Raw genomic sequence first — 17,474 nt, forward strand, 5'->3', positions numbered from 1 at the left:
AGTTTCCTGCCAGGCATCAACTATACACAAACTGATTGTATGCGGGTCTAATCTATGCATAAAGACAAACATAGCTAGATAACACTGTCCAAGTTTTGTATGAAGTTTTAGCACAATTATAGGATGATTACTCTTGTAATAATCTTAATTAACAATATATGGGTGAGTAGAAAATCTTAAATTTGCAATCAAACTGCAAGCTGCAGTCAATGGAACACTGGCAGTTTTAACCATAATTTTCAAGTCACTTTTGCAACGTTAGGATAATATCTACAAACTTGGGAAAGCAAAACCCAAGTTTAAAACAATTTATCATCTTTAAAATCAATAATATTAGAAGCATTACTATCATATTACAAAGTTTGGCTGCCAATTAATACCTATGAATACATGTAAGCTTTACTGATTTAAACCTTATCTTAAATTTTAGTTTTTAGAATAGAAACCACATAAATTAATATTTAAAATAGAAATATCTTTAGAGACCCTGACTCTTGGCCTTCCTTATGTCACGTGTTAGAAGAACTCTGAAGTTGAGTTATGAAATTTAAGACTATCTGTAGCAATGTAACAATTATTAATCTTAACCAACAACTTTTGAGCTGATTGTGAAAACACACAGAACACATTTCCATAAAAAAGCACCAAATGAAGCAGTTACATTTAGACCAATCAGAGAATATTAATTTTTGTAGCTACAATCATAGAATAAAGGGCACTTTATAATTCGTCAAATTCATTAATCAGGAACCATTTATCAGCTTTTTTACCCTGAAACTAAGAGATTGTAGACTTGCCCTTTTTCCTAAAAGGAACAGTTTTCCAGCAGGGACCCTCCTGCCATATGTCTAATTCCTGGTAGAGGCACGTGGCAGCTCTTGGCTTTGCAGATAAAATTTTTTATACCATCTTTATTATCCAACATAAAACATAGAACATTCATTCATACAAACTGGACACAAACATACATGAATTGAACCAGAGAAGAGATTGGTGCACCAGACATTAGACAACACACAAAAGGGATCAGAGTACTTTTGTTATAAGGCCCAGAGAGAACAAAGCATGGCACTCCTGAAATTAACTGTGCTTTTTAGGACATTTTCCTCACTCCTCATGATGCAGTTTTTTTTTTTTTTTTTTTTTTTTTTTTTTTTTTTTTTTGGACTGTGGCTTATCCACCTGATCATTAATTTCCTTTTTAATAAATCCTTTCCTTTCTAATGCCTTAAAATGTAGCTTCTGGGAGCTATGTCTAATCCCCTAACAGTTCCTAGTCCCTGATAAACTTCACTGCTGAAACTAAGTGAATTAGCATTTGGGTTAATGCTGTTTCAACTTAGCCCATACTGACCTTCTCCGGTATGAATTTCCTTTAATTATTTTCTTCTTTTATTGAGATCCAAACCAGCAGTGCTTCTTCCAATTGTCCTCTGCCGTTTCTCAGTCCTGTGTTGGTTCGCCAAATGTTGTCTCCACCCACATGACCATAAGTGTGTGTTCTAGGCTGGAAAGGCACCTTAAAAACCTGGAAGAGAAGAATGGCTAGAGAGTATGAGATAAAAATGGACCTAAGACAGTCATCCTGATGAAAGCTCAATTTTACTATTCTGCACGCAGTTGTGGAGCAGGGGAAGGGGGCCCAATTCCTGTCAAATAATAATCTTGGGGTCCAGTCGCAGAGTGACCATGTGACCGCTTTGGAAGAACAAATCAGCAAGCTCTAGCAGTTGGCTAGGCAGAACAACTGAGCAGCACACTCCACCACTGAGCATGCAGGTTTCAGGCTTGTGGACCGAGACTACAGTTGTTTTGTACTTGATTTTTTTCTAAAAAAACATTAAAGGTTTTATGTCCTGCGCTAATTTTCCCGCCAGCAAGAAACAACGCGGCACATAAACAGGATCCTTCTGTAGCAAGCTTTAATGCGTCTTGAGAGGGAGAGCATCAGCTTCACAAGGCGGAGACCCCAAGCCCGAAAACCGCCTCCCTTATATAGGAGATTTCTCTCGCCTCGGACGTGGCGATTCCCTATAGGCCAAATTCTTGTCACCCGAGGTGACGTTGTCAGGCGGGCAACTGGCACCATGAACGGTTAATGCCAGCACATGCGCGGATCACTTGTTCATCTCCAGAGGCAGGCGATGTTGGCGCCATCTTATAATGGCGACGATGTGGGGTGGCGCCCCACATCTCCCCCTTTTCTATATAAAGGCAAGCCAGCCACCCATTCAAGGAGGGCGGAAGTAGAGGCCGAATCCCCAAAGATAATTTAAAAACAAAAGATATGTGCAGGGGTCTTGTCTAGGCTCTAGGTGGGACCCGACATACTCCTGACCGATCTCTCTGTCGTTTTTCTTGAGGAAGGGACACTAGGACAGGCAACCCTTTTCAAGACGGCATGCTTCCCAGAGAGAGCGGGGGTATCTCTCTGTGCGATGCTTAGCTCAACAACCCTCATGGGCTGCTCAAACCGGGCACTCATCCTCGTGCGACGCATAGAGATGCTGAGGGTGCAAGAGCTGCCTGGCCGGTGACCGGCTGCTAACATCCACTGCCGTTTTAGTGCCGCAAGCCAGACTTCCGCTGACCTTCCATGCTCTAAGGCCATGAGTGCCTGAGTTATCATAATTTTTTCTCTCTTGCTTTTACTATAAATTTTGCAAATTAGCCAAAGCATAAAGCCCAGTCCGAGGCAGAAAAAGGCTCCAAACATTCCCACCCCCACCCACTCTTTAAAATAAGAAAATGCTGAAGAAATCCAGGAGGCGAGGCCTTTGGTGAGGGACAGGTCTAGGCGGGTGGAGTTGATTTGTAATATCGCTGTTCGGAGTTCCCGCAGGGTCTGGTCAAATTCAACTGTCCAATTCTGTAACAAATGCTGGGATAAAACTTTAGAAAGATTAGCAGCCCGTGTGAAATTGTCATACTGTACAGAGGTCACACAAAGACCTGGCAATCTTCTTTCGCACCCTAATTGGGCAACTTGCCACAAAACATCTAATTGCTCTTGGACTAAATCTATGCGTTGATTCACTAGCAATAACCTGCCTTGAATCTGGGTATAAGCTAGATGTCCAGCCTCCATGGCCGTGGTCACCGTAGAGGACAATTTATTTATGGTGGCAGCCGACCGCACCGTGCCCGAAAGGGTCAGGGCCGAAGCAGTAACCGATGCTGTTACAGCGGTGGTTGCGATGATGCCCACAATTACGGCAGAAATTCCAAAATCTCTCCTTTCTCTGAATAATGCCATTGAACTTGGGGCCTCCACAGGAACAGGCACAAATCGGGGCAGGCGTGCTACCAGGGCCAAGGGGAACTCAGAAGCATTCCAGCACAGAACATAATAACATGGTTGCATCATACAATCAAGCTTATCGGAATTACTTGGCAAGGAAGCATTACTAACAATCTAAAGAAAAGGGGGCCATACGCATATTGGCATCCTGACCAAGGCAAAGGGGAATGCGAGTCCTCCTTTGCATGGCAGAACGGGGCCAACTTTGGTTGTCTGAGACCTTCAGAATAATTAGCCCAAATAATTCTGTAAAATTCCCGCCCCAATGTGTAGCATTTGTCCATCCATTAATAATATTTGACATAGATTGAGTATGTAACCCAATATAACTGGGCACCGTCCCATTGATGCTAAAGCATAGGCTACCCAGAAGGTAGTGAGTTCTATTATCCACTACTCGTTCTATTTGAGAATCCCAGGGCAAAAACGGAAGGCCTAATTCTTTATCAGTAATAAACAAGCGAGGGAAAACTTGGGCGTTATACATCACCGGCATTGGAAGTGGGAAGGTTGACATGATTCCCCATCGAAACTCATGTGTCCTTATCGTTGGCGCTAGGGTTATCCACAGAAAGGTCAGGAGAATGATCATCTTCTTGGTTTATACTTCGTGTTAGCCGCTCCGGGATCCAAAAAGGATTTTGTTCACTCTGTGGAAAAACACAAACAGCTCCCCTGGATCTTATTAGGATAGGATCCGGGCCTTTCCATTGATTAGTCAACACATCCTTCCATTTTACCAATTCTTTTGGTCTCTTTGGTTCCGAGCAGTGGCGCTCTGCAGCGCTCCTTCCTGCATCGTCCAGGTTTAAGAAATTTAGAGTAAAGAGTGCCATGGATAGTGCCACTCTTGGGCCAGGGGGCAACTCTGTTATCGCTCCCCCTTTCTGTTTAAATAAATAGGATTTGAGCGTTCGATGAGCTCTTTCAATGATGCCTTGTCCTTGAGGGTTATAAGGAAGTCCAGTGATATGGGTCACCTGCATTTGTGCACAGAATTGTTTGAATTTATTTGAGGTATAAGCAGGTCCATTGTCTGTCTTAAGACATTTTGGTCTACCCCAGGCACTCCAGGCCTCGAGGCAATGTTGAATTACATGAAATGTCCTTTCTCCTGAAAGTGGAGTTGCAAATAACACACCAGAACAAGTGTCAATAGACACATGAACGTATTGCGTCTTACCAAAAGATGCAATATGAGTGACATCCATCTGCCAAACTTGTAGGGGGGAGAGTCCCCTCGGATTGACACCATAATGAGGTGTGGGCAGAAACTGACAACAGTTTTGGCACTGTGTGACTATCTCGCGGGCTTCTTTCCTTGTTAAAGAGAAGCTCCGGCGAAGTGTTTCAGAGGTAACATGAAACTTACTATGAAAATTTTTGGCGGCCTCTAGTGGTGAGGATAGTGCTGTGGCCACAAGTCGCGTAGCCTGATCTGCCAGCTCATTACCCTCTGTCATGGGGCCAGGGAGTCCAGAATGGGCTCTCATATGTACGATATAAAAGGGATGTTTTCTTTGTAATAGAAGGTTTCTAATCTGTTCAAAGGTTTGTGCTACCCTACTAGAAGGTTTTATTAGGCCCGCAGTTTCTAGCAGGCGAACTGCATTAACCACATACAAGGAATCAGAAATAATATTGAGCGGGCAATCAAATTGCTGTAAAACTTCTAATACTATCAAACACTCAACAATTTGAGGGGAAACCTCCGAATATTGTCTGATATGGGTAATGTTATTAACTACATAGGCCCCTTGCCCGGTTTTGGAGCCATCTGTATAAATTACAAGACCATTTTTAAGTGGGAAATGACTTGTTACTTTGGGAAAAACTAATGGATGGGTCAGGGCAAAGTGTAACAATGGGTGCTTTGGATAATGATTATCAAATTTTCCACTAAATGTGACACATAGAATGGACCAATCATTAGAAGCAGCAGCTAACACCTGTATTTGATTAGGGGTATAGGGAATGACAATGATATTAGGTTCAAGGCCGAAGTATTTGATTGTCATTTTTAATCCCTTTAATGCTAATTGTGCTACTGCGGCCGGATACCAATCGATAATCTTTGCAGGGGAGGCTTGTGGATGAACCCAGCATAGGGGCCCCTCTTGCCAAATGACAGCAGTTGGTAAGCCTCGAGTGTCCAAGATACATAACAAAACCGGCTTGGAATAATCTATTCTAACAAGCTGCGCTTGACTTATTGCTTTTTCTACTTTATTAAGTGCCTCCACTGCCAAAGGATTCAATTTTCTAGGAGAGGTGATATGAGAATCCCCTTCCAAGATATCAAACAGGGGTTTCAATTCTGTTGAAGGGATTTTTAAAAAAGGTCTAAGCCAATTGATATCTCCCAACAATTTTTGAAAGTCATTTAAAGTATGTAAATTATCCATCCTGATTTCTATTTTTTGTGGCTTAATAATGTTGGGCTGTATAAAAGAACCTAGAAACTGTCCAGAGTCTGCCAATTGCACCTTTTCAGTGGCTATCTGTAGCCCCCATTGCTCTAATGTTTTCTGTAACACAGGAAAAACCTGTTGCAGTACAGATGGATTCTTATGGCAAAGCAGGACGTCATCCATGTAATGGATAGACACTATTTGTGGAAATTGTCTCTTTATCGGGGCGAGTGCTTGGTCTACATACAGTTGGCAGATAGTAGGGCTATTGGCCATCCCTTGGGGCAAGACTCTCCATTGATACCTCTTATCTGGTTCTGTATGATTGATAGAGGGGACACTAAAGGCAAAGCGAGGTCTATCCGCAGGGTGTAACGGTATGGAAAAAAAGCAATCTCTGATGTCTATAATGAGGATGTTCCAGCCCTTAGGAAGGGCGGACAGCATAGGTAATCCTCTCTGTACAGGCCCTAACAGGGACATCTGTCCATTTATAGCTCTTAAATCATGTAACAGACGCCATTTGCCAGACTTTTTCTTTATTACAAATATGGGGGTGTTCCAGGGGGAAGTAGAGGGTTCAATATGGCCGAGTTTTAGTTGTTCTGCAATAATTTGTGTTACAACGCTCAATTTCTCGGAGGTTAGCGGCCACTGAGGAACCCACACAGGATCCTCCGTTTTCCATGGTATAGGTCGTACTGCCTCAGTGGCGCCTAGGAAAAACCCAGGCCTGCTCTGTCCTTATTGGCCTTGTGTGAGATTGGGCGTGGTTCGCCTTGTTCATGGCGTCCCAAACCCTGGCCTTCTTGATAACCCATTTTCTCCATCATTTCTCTAAGACGTAATGAATAATCATTGGTCAGAGTCAGTCCTAAATCTGTCATGACATCTCTCCCCCAGAGATTTACAGGTAGGGGTAGAACGTAGGGGGAAAAGCATCCTTTTAAACCCTCTGGTGACGTCCAGACCAGCCGGTTGGTACTAATGTCTGGACTGGATTGATACCCCAGGCCTTGTAAAGAATGAGAAGATTTTGTCACTGGCCAAGCTTTAGGCCACCAATGTGTGGAAATAATACTCTTATCAGCTCCGGTGTCAAGAATGCCCTCAAAATTTTTACCATTTATGTTAAGGATTAATTTCGGGCGCGAATCAAGTGACAATGTCAAATAGGCCGAATCCATTTCTGAAGATCCCATAAGTTTTTTATCTTGATTGGGTAATTCTCCCAGCAGCGGGAGGAGGAGGAGCTGAGCAATCCTGTCCCCTTTTTTAATAGAAAATACACCATGAGGGCTGGAGCATAGAATCTGCATATTTGGGATGTGTTGATTATCTGTTATGCCTGGATGGACTATTAGTCCGCATGCGGTAAGGGCACCACGGCCAATGATAAGTCCCACCGCGTTGTCCGGTATGGGAGGCCCTAAGGGCATGGCAGGGACAGGTTGAACCCCCATCTGAGGTGTTAATAAGATTGAGGTGGTGGCGCACAAGTCCATTCTTGTGCCTTGGCTTGATCTGCCTCCTCGCTCAGGGGACTGGTCCCAGCGAATTGGGTCCCGTATTTTTGAGGGCCCCGGGGCCGGGGACCCGCAGGCCCGTTTTTTGGCTCCTGTCTAACAGGGATAGCAGGCGGGAGGAGGTTGCCTTTAATGTCTCTAGTTGATCTGCATTGACTGACTGGATGGTAACCCTTTCTACATCGGGAACATAGGGTAAGAGTTCTCTGGTTTTGCTTAGGTGCCCGGCAATCTTTTACGAGATGCCCTGATTTCCCACAGTTGAAGCAGGTGCGACTGCTGCCCCCCGTAGGGGGAGGTCGCCTTTGTGCCTGTAAAATGGCTGCGGCGAGCCCAGAGTTACTCAACGGTCCACCAATCTCTCTACATATTCTAAGCCATTCTGACAATCCCTTGTTTTTCCTCGGCGCTATTGCACTTCTGCACTCCTGAGTGGCTTGTTCAAAGATTAATTGCTCTATAAAGGGTCCGGCACAATCAGGATCCCCGAAAATCTTTCCTGCTACCTCCATCATCCTGGCCACATAGTCTGAGAATGGTTCCTGAGGTCCCTGTATAATCTTGGTGAGCTGATTACTAGTTTCTCCTTTATGGTTGAGTGATTTCCATGCTCGTATAGCAGTACTGGATATTTGGGCATAAGCTCCCCAATGATAATTGACCTGATCTGCTGCATAAGGACCCTGTCCTGTAAGGAGTTCAAAGGTCCAGTCTCTTTGCTCTGGGGTCAGGGCTGCGGCATTAGTCCTAGCCTGGGCCTGTGCCGCCTCATGCCATAGGGCCTTCCATTCCATGTATTGTCCCATGCTTGGTAGCACAGCTTTCGCCACTGTTTGCCAGTCACTGGGCGTCAGGGCGGTTAATGCCAGTCGATCTAACTGCATTAGAGTAAAACTGGCATTTGCTCCAAACTTTCTAACTGATTCTGCAAGCTCCTTTATTTGGTTATAATCAACAGGAGCATATACTCTCCCACCATCTTGCTCATAGACAGGGTAAGCGAGCCTGAGCTTGCGATGCACCTTTTCAGGTAACAATGAGAAAACTTTAGGGCGTATCTCATAAGGTGGTGGGGCAGAGGGAACTGTCTGTACGGGATTCCTGTGTAAAGCATTAGGTTTTGTTGAAATGGCAGGTTTAGAGGTCTGTTTATTTAACGGCCTCTCATCAGGATAATACCTCTCTCTCTCATATCTGGTTGCTTCCTCATCAAGTTCTTCCTCTTCCTCTGTATCTAGTCTCCCACTCTCTGCTCCGGATGACTCTTCAGAGCTTTGAATATTGAGTGCTTCAAGCTCTTGGGTTGGGTACAACCCAGGCTTAGATATAGGTTGAAAAATCGGTACTCCCTCGGAGTCCGATTCCTCATGTGGGGAGGCAGGTATACTGCTTGTTCCCCTCTCTCCCGCCCTCTTAGGCTTCCTGGGAGGTCCTTTTTCACTTTTATTCTTTGGGATCCTCTTCCTAGTTTGTGCACGTGCACCCATCCTCTCACTACGCTCAGATTCTGACATGCCATCCTGAACGGTCTCCAACGCTATTTGTCCCTTTTTTCTGACTTCCTCACATGTTTCATCCTCAAGGCAGTTTTTGATCATCTTCCAAACTGCTTTGGTGCCCATACGTAAGTCGGGGCACAAATCAAGATCCTTCCCCAATTTTTTCCATGAGGCCAAGGTCAAGGAGCCAGAAACGGCATACCAAGGGGCAACTCTATCTACCTCCTCAACAAAGTGCTTAAGAACCTTGTCCCCTAGCTTTAGGTCTCTTTTCTTAAGGAGATTTTCAAGTGATGTTTGGATTGACTGTGACGACCCCATAACGGGTCAAAAGTAACCGCAGCTTATCTACGTCCGCCTTAAGTCACTGTTAGAATCAAAAAGATGTCTTGGCGCGGCCCACGGCTTATCTACGTCCGACTTACGGCAACAGCGAGAAACCGAAAGTACGGCTCGCCTTTCTGCTCTTTCATTTACAAGAGACTAATTTGGCGCCGCGATGGAGTGCAACGCCGCTTATCTACAACGGACTGATATGCTGTTGGAAACTTGTTAACACCACCGCCTATGTTCACAGATATAACTGGCCAGGAGGAAGAGTAGAAGAGCTAAAATAACGATGATAATGGCCTCTGGAAATCTAAACCACAATCCGGACAAACCCAATACCTGGGAAAGAGTTAAAGAAAAGAGTTCATGTTCAGGCATACCTTTCCAATGCGTAGTCTAGCCACAGTTCTGAACCCTCCCCGTCGCCGAGGGGTCTCCGAAGGTGCTGACGATGGTCTGGTCACAATTCCCGGGTTTTTCGGCACCAAATGTCCCGCGCTAATTTTCCCGCCAGCAAGAAACAACGCGGCACATAAACAGGATCCTTCTGTAGCAAGCTTTAATGCGTCTTGAGAGGGAGAGCATCAGCTTCACAAGGCGGAGACCCCAAGCCCGAAAACCGCCTCCCTTATATAGGAGATTTCTCTCGCCTCGGACGTGGCAATTCCCTATAGGCCAAATTCTTGTCACCCGAGGTGACGTTGTCAGGCGGGCAACTGGCACCATGAACGGTTAATGCCAGCACATGCGCGGATCACTTGTTCATCTCCAGAGGCAGGCGATGTTGGCGCCATCTTATAATGGCGACGATGTGGGGTGGCGCCCCACAGTTTTATATTTGTGATTTGATCATTTGGGTTTGCCAGGCAAAGTTGGTCCATGACTTTAATCCCAGCAATTCAGAGACAAAGGTAGGTGCTTTTTTTTTCTTTTTTTTTTTTTTTAAGGTATAGTTCTGCAAGTTCTCCACAGGGAGGTAGAAGACAGCCATTGATACACAGAGAAACGCAGTCTCCAATACTCAAAGACAGAGAGAGAGAGAGAGAGAGAGAGAGAGAGAGAGAGAGAGAGAGAGAGAGAGAAATAAACAAAAAACAAAAAAAAGAAGTAAGAAAGAAAGAAAGGAGGGAGGAAGGGAGGGAGGAAATGAGGGAGGGATGGAGGGAGGGAGAGAGGGAAGGAAGAAAGAAAGAAAGAAAGAAAGAAAGAAAGAAAGAAAGAAAGAAAGAAAGGAAGAGATTAAGTAAGAAATTTACTGTATGGAATTCTTTTGGTTCTTTCGTATTTTTTTTATGAATATTAGAGTTTTTTAAAACGTTTTTAGAGATCTTAGATGACTGTTTTATAGTTTTTATTTTTTGGATTTTTTCGATTTAGTTTATATTTAGTGTCAATAGATTTTAGAGTGTTTTTTTTTTTTTTACGGTTATATTTTAAGGTTTTACTATTTTGTATGAGTGTATATGTGTGTGTTTGTGTGTGTGTGTGTGTGTGTCTGTCTGTCTGTCTGTCTGACTGACTGTCTGTCTGCCTGTCTGTCTGTTTGTCAGTTCTTGAGTATTTTTCAAAAATTTAAGGTTTTATTTTGTAGTATAAAAATTTATTTTTGCCAGTGTGTGGTGACCCATCCGTTTAATCCAGAACTTTATAGGCAGAGGTCTTGGATTTCTGAGTTAATGGTCAGAATACTCTGCATGGTGAGTTTCAGGATAGACAGGAATACAAAGAGAATTTTTTAAGGGGGGGGTTTAGAATCATTTTTAGATTCTTGAATATATAAATATGAATATAAATATAAACATAACATAAACCTAAATAAATAAATATATATAATTTTAGTTTTTTTTATAAGATTTGTAGGTTTTTTTTTCGCATTTTAGAGATTTTTGGCGTTAAGAGTTTTAGTATATGTATACTAATTTTTTTCTTTGTTTATTAAGAATTTAGGATTTTTTTTCTTGATTTTCATTCTTATTGGGCTTTATTTCATTTTCTTAACGTTTTCCTATTTTGTGTGTTTGTGTCCTTGAATGTTTTTACAAAATATTTAAGTTTATATTTTTTGGGTTTAAATGTTTTAGTTTTGCCAGGCAGTGGTGATCCATGCCTTCAATCCCACACTTGGTTAGGCAGAGGCAGGTATATTTCTGATTTCTAGGGCAGCCTGGACTACAGAGTGATTTCCATGTTGCCAGGGTATACATATATATATATGTATATATATGTATGTATATATATATATATATGTATATATATATATATATATTTAATGATTTTAGTGTATTTAAGGATTTGGGATTTCATTTAGGCTTTATTTTACTTTATTTTGTTACCATTTTAATGTATTTCTTTGGGTTTGGTCCTTGTCTTTGTTCAGGCTTCTAGTGTATTTTTAGTGTTTTTTTCTTTTTCTTTTTAATGATTTTAGTGTATTTTTGGGTTTGGGGTTTAATTTAGGTTTGATTTTACTTGACTTTTGTAGCATTTTACTGTATTGCTTAGGGTTTTGTTTTTGGTGGTGTTGATTTTGTACTTGATTTTTTCTAAAACATTTAGGGGTTTATATTTGAGATTTCCTAGTTTTGGGTTTACCAGGGAATGTTGACCCATTTCTTTAATCTCAGTAATTGGGAGACAGAGTTAGGTTTTTGTTTTGTTTTGTTTTGTTTTGTTTTGTTTTGTTTTGTTTTTTAATTACAGTTCTTTGAGGCTTTCACATGGTGCTGGAAGTCAACCAGAGATACACAAAGAAAGTCAAGAGAGAGAGAGAGAGAGAGAGAGAGAGAGAGACAGAGACAGAGACAGAGACAAAGAGACAGAGAAACAGAGTGACAGAGAGACAGAGAGACAGAGACCGAGAGAGACAGAGAGAGAAAGAGAGACAGAGAGACAGACACAGAGACAGTGAGAGAGAAATTTAGGAAGAAACAAAAAAACAAAGATAAAAAGAAAGAAGAAAGAAAAAAGAAAGAAAGAAAGAAAGAAAGAAAGAAAGAAAGAAAGAAGAAAGATGGAAGGTAGGAAAGAAAGAAGGAAGACAGACAGAGTGAAATATAAAAATGAAGAAAGTAAGAAAGAAAGAAAGAAAGAGAGAAAGAAAAAGAGAGAGAGACAAAGAGAGAGAGACAAAGAAAGGGAGAAAGAAAGAATCATAGAGAGAAAGAAAGAAAGAAAGAAAGAAAGAAAGAAAGAAAGAAAGAAAGAAAGAAACAAACAAACAAACAAACAAACAAACAAACAAACAAACAAAGAGAAAGTGAAAAAGAAAAAGAAAAAGTAAAAGGAAAAAAAATGAAAGAAATACTGTACATAAGGAAGTTACTCTATGGAAATTTTTGGAATTTTGAAAGCGTTTTAAGGGTTTTTAGAAGGGTCTTTTATAGTTTTTTTTTTTGTATGAATAGTTTTTTAAAAATTTTGGAGGGTTTTTTTTTGGATTTACTGTTATATTTTAGTGTTTTAGTACGTGTTTGTGTATGTGTGTGTGTGTTCATAAGTATTTTTTAAAATTTTAAGGTTTTATTTTCTAGATTATAAATTTTAGGGTTTCCAGTTTGAGGTATCCCATGCCTTTTATTCAAGAACTTTAGAGGCAGAGGTCTTGGATTTCTGAGTTCATTGTCAGGCTAGTCTCGTGTAAGTTCCAGGACAGCAGGGGATACATAGAGAAACCCTGTCTACAAAATATAAAAGAAAAAAAAAATAAGGAAAAAATAAGGAATATTATGGATTCTTTAATATGTATATATATATTTATACTTTTAAGAATTTTAGAGTTTTTTTATGGGTTTTGTAAGATTTTTAGAATAGTGTTTTAGAGATTTTTGGTTTTAAGTGTTTTAGTATATTTTTATAGTTTTTTTTCCTTTGTTTATTATGAATTTTAACATGTTTTCTTGAATTTTGGTTCTTATTAGGGTTTAGTTAATTTTTTTAATGTTTTACTGGTTTATTTGATTGTGTGTGTGTGTTGTGTGTGTGATTTTAAATATTTGCTTAAAATTTTTTAGGGTTAATATTTGGGGATTTAAGAGTTTTAGTGTTGCCAGTCAGTGATGATCCATGCCTTCAATCCCACATTTGGTAGGCAGAGGAAGGTGGATTTCCTAATTGAAGGCCAGCCTCATGTAAAGAGTGATTTCTAGGACCTCCAGGGTATACACAGGGAATCCCAATCTCCAAAATCCAAGCAAGAAAGAGAGATAGAAAGAAAGAAAGAGAGAAAGAAAGAACGAAGGAAGGCAGGAAGGAAGGAAGGAAAGGAAGGAAGGAAGGAAGGAAGGAAAGAAAGAAAGAAAGAAAGAAAGAAAGAAAGAAAGAAAGAAAGAAAGAAAGGAAGGAAGGAAGGAAGGAAGGAAGGGAGAAAGAGAGAAAGAGACAGAGATAAAAACATTGGGAAAAAGACAGCATTTATAAAATATACAAAATTAATTAAAAATATATGAACAAAAAAATAAACAAATATTTTAGGGATATTTCAAATTCATGTGAATTCTTTTTAGATTTCTATGGTATTTTAAATCAATTTGTAGATTTTTTAGAATAGTGATTTAGAGTTTCTTGTTTTTCAGGCTTCTAATGTATTTTTAGTGTTTTTTTTTTTTTAATGATTTTAGTGCATTTAAATATTTGGGTTTTAATTTAAGCTTTAATTGACTTCAGCCTTTTCCTGGGTGATCAAATAAAATGCATGGGAGTATTTCGAAATATTTATATGTGTTGAGAAATTGAGAGAAAGTAATACAAAAAGAAACAAAGAAATAAAAAAAAGAAAAAAAGAAGGAGAGAGTGAGAGAGAGTGATAGAAAGGAAGGAAGGAAGGAAGGAAGGAAGGAAGAGGAAGAAAGGAAGGAAAAGGAAGAAAGGGAGAGTGAGGAAAAGATGGAAAAATAGAAAAAAAACAAATAAAGAAAAGAAAGAAAGAAAGAAAGAAAGAAAGAGGGAGATAAAGAGATAAAGTAAGGAAGGAAGGAGGAAAGAAAAATAAATAAATAAAGAAAGAAAGAAAGAAAGAAAGAAAGAGAAAGAAAGGAAGAAAGACAGAATTTATAAAATAAATATGTAATTATTCATACATAAATAGATATATAAATAAATAAATAAATAAATAAATAAATAAATAAATAAATAAAAATATCTTAGGCATATTTCGGCTTCTTGAGTATTTTTTTCAGATTTGTAGGCTATTTCAAAAGTTTTGTACAGACTTTAGTATAGTGATTTAGAGTTTCTTGGTTTTAGGGCTTCTAATGTATTTTTTTGTTGTTCTATTTTGTTTTGTTTGTTATTTTTGAAGATGTTAGTGTATTTTAGGGTTTCAGTTTTAATTTATGCTTTAACTGACTTCATTTTTTGAAGGATTTTATGGTATTATTATGGTTTTGTTGTTGTTGTTTTAATTTTTGTTGTTCTCTTTTTTCCAAAAAAAAAAAAAAATTAGTGTTTTATATTTGGGGTTTCATTGTTTTGGTTTTGCCAGGCATTGTTGACCATGCCTTTATTCCTACTATTGAGAAGTAGATGTAAATGATTTTTTTTTTTTTTTTACTTAGAGTTCTCTACAGTAAGCTGGAGGACAGTAAGAGATACACAGAAAAACTCAATCAAAAAAAAAAAAGAAACCTAGGGAGAGAGGGAGAGAGAGACAGAGAGAGAGAGACATACAGATCAAGAGAGAGAGAGAGAGAGAGAGAGATAGAGAGAGAGAGAGAGAGAGAGAGAGAGAGAGAGAAAGTTAGAAAGAAAAAACAAACAAACAAGAATGAAAAAAAAAGAAATACAGGGAGTTAGAGTGGAAGGAAGGAAGGAAGGAAGGAAGGAAGGGAGGGAGGGAGGGAGGGAGGGAGGGAGGGAGGGAGGGAGGAAGGGAGGAAGAATAAAGTTAGGACGGAAAGGGGAGACAAAGAATGAAAGAAAGAAAGAAAGAAAGAAAGAAAGAAAGAAAGAAAGAAAGAAAGAAAGAAAGATAGATAGATAGATAGATAGATAGAAAGAAAGAAACAAAGAAAGAAAGAAACAAAGAAAGAAAGAAACAAAGAAAGAAAGAAACAAAGAAAGAAGGAAAGAAGGAAAGAAAAGGAAATAAATAAAGAAAGAATGAGAGGAAGAAAAAAGAGAGGAAGAGAGAAAGAGAGGAAGAAAGAAAGAGAGAAAGAGACATAGATTAAAAACATAGCTAAAAAGACAGAATTTATAAAATATACAAAATTAATTAAAAATGAACAAAAAAACCAAATGAACGTTTTAGGGATATTTCGGCTTCATGTGTATTCTTTTTAGATTTCTATGGTATTTTAAAAGGTTTTGTAGGTTTTGTAGAATTTTTAGAAAAGTGATTTAGAGTTTCTTTTTTTTCAGTCTTCTATTGTATTTTTAGTGTTTTTTTTTATGATTTTAGTGCATTTAAATGTTTGGGTTTCAATTTAAGCTTTAATTGACTTCAGCCTTTTCATGGGTGATCAGATAAAATGCATGGGATTATTTTGAAGGAAGAAAGGAAGAAAGGAAGGAAGGAAGGAAGGAAGGATGGAAGAAAGGAAGAAAGGAAGGAAGGAAGAAAGGAAGAAAGGAAGGATGAAGGAAGGAAGGAAAGAAGGAAGAGAGGAAGGGAGAGTGAATAAAAGATAGAAAAATAAAAAAAAACAAATAAAGACAAGAAATAAAGAAAGAGGGAGACAAAGAGATAAAGTAAAAAAGGAAGGAGGAAAGCAAAGAAAGAAAGAAAAAAGAAAGAAAGATAGAATTTATAAAATAAATATGTAATTATTCATAAATAAATCGATAAATAAATAAATAAATAAATAAATAAATAAATATCTTAGGCATATTTCGGCTTCTTGTGTATTCTTTTCAGATTTCTAGGGTATTTCAAAAGTTTTGTAGAGACGTTAGTATAGTGATTTAGATTTTCTTGGTTTTTGTGCTTCTAATATATTTCTTTGTTGTGGTTCTATTTTGTTTTGTTTGTTTTTTTTTTAATGATGTTAGTATATTTTAGGGTTTCAGTTTTAATTTTTGCTTTAACTGACTTCATTTTTTGAAGGATTTTACGGTATTTCTTATGGTTTTTTGTTTTGATTTTCGTATTCTCTTTTTTCCAAAAAAAAAAAAAAATTAGGATTTTAATTTGGGGTTTCATTATTTTGGTTTTGCCAGGCAGTGTTGACCATGACTTTAATTCCAAATATTGAGAGGCAGATGTAAGTGATTTTTTTTTTCCTTAGATTTCAGCATGGACTGTACAGTATGTTGGAGGACATTAAGAGAAACACAGAAAACCCCAGTTTAAAAAACTCAAAAAAAAAAAAAAAAACGAGGGTGACAGGGAGGGAGACACAGAGAGAGAGACACACATACAGATCGAGAGAGAGAGAGAAAGAGAGAGAAAGAAAGAAAAAAAACAAACATTGAAAGAAAAAGAAAAAACAAAGAGAGGGAGATAGAGAGGAAGGAAGGAAGGAAGACAGGAAGGAAAGAAGGAAGAAAGGAACGAAGGATGGAAGGAAGGAAGGTTGGAAAGAAGGAGAAAGTTAGGATGGAAGAGAGAGAGAGAAAGAAAGAAAGAAAGGAAGGAAGGAAGGAAGGAAGGAAGGAAGGAAGGAAAGAAGGGAAAAAGAGAAAGAGAAAGATAAAAACATAGTTAAAAAGAAAGAATTCATAAAATATACAAAATTAATTAAAAATCAATGAACAAACAAAAAAATGTTTTAGGGATATTTTGTCTTCATGTGTAACTTTTTTACCATTTTAGTATATTTATTATGGTTTTGTTGCTGTTCTAATTCTTGTTGTAATTTTTGTTGTTTCTTTTTTTCCAAAAAATATTAGGGTTTTATAATTATGTTTTCATTGTTTTGGTTTTGCCAGTCAGTATTGACCATGCCTTTAATTCCAGCTATTGAGAGGCAGATGTAAGTGATTTTTTTTTTTATTTAGAGTTCAGCATGATATCTACAGGAATCTGGAAGACAGTAAGAGATACACAGAAAATCTAATCTAAAAAACTCAAAAAAAAAATAAACAGAGGAAGTGAGAGAAAGGAGAGAGACAGAGAGAGAGAGAGAGAGAGAGAGAGAGAGAGAGAGAGAGAGAGAGAGAGAAAGTAATACACACACACACACACTCACACACTCTCTCACACACACAGAGAAACAAAAAAAAAAACAAGGAATGAAAAAGAAAAAAGAAAGTGAGGAAGAAAGAAAGGAAGGCAGGATGGTAGGAAGGAAGGAAGGAAGGAAGGAAGGAAGGAAGGAAGGAAGGAAGGAAGGAAGGAAGGAAGGAAGGGACGAAGGAAGGAAGGAAGGAAGGAACAAAGGAAGGTAGAAAGGATGGAAGAGAGAGGGAAAGAAAGAAAGAAAGAAAGAAAGAAAGAAAGAAAGAAAGAAAAAAAGAAAAAAAGAAAGAG

Source organism: Mus caroli, unplaced genomic scaffold, assembly GCF_978045245.1.
Source record: "Mus caroli unplaced genomic scaffold, Mus_caroli_1 scaffold_52, whole genome shotgun sequence".
Taxonomy (NCBI): domain Eukaryota; kingdom Metazoa; phylum Chordata; class Mammalia; order Rodentia; family Muridae; genus Mus; species Mus caroli.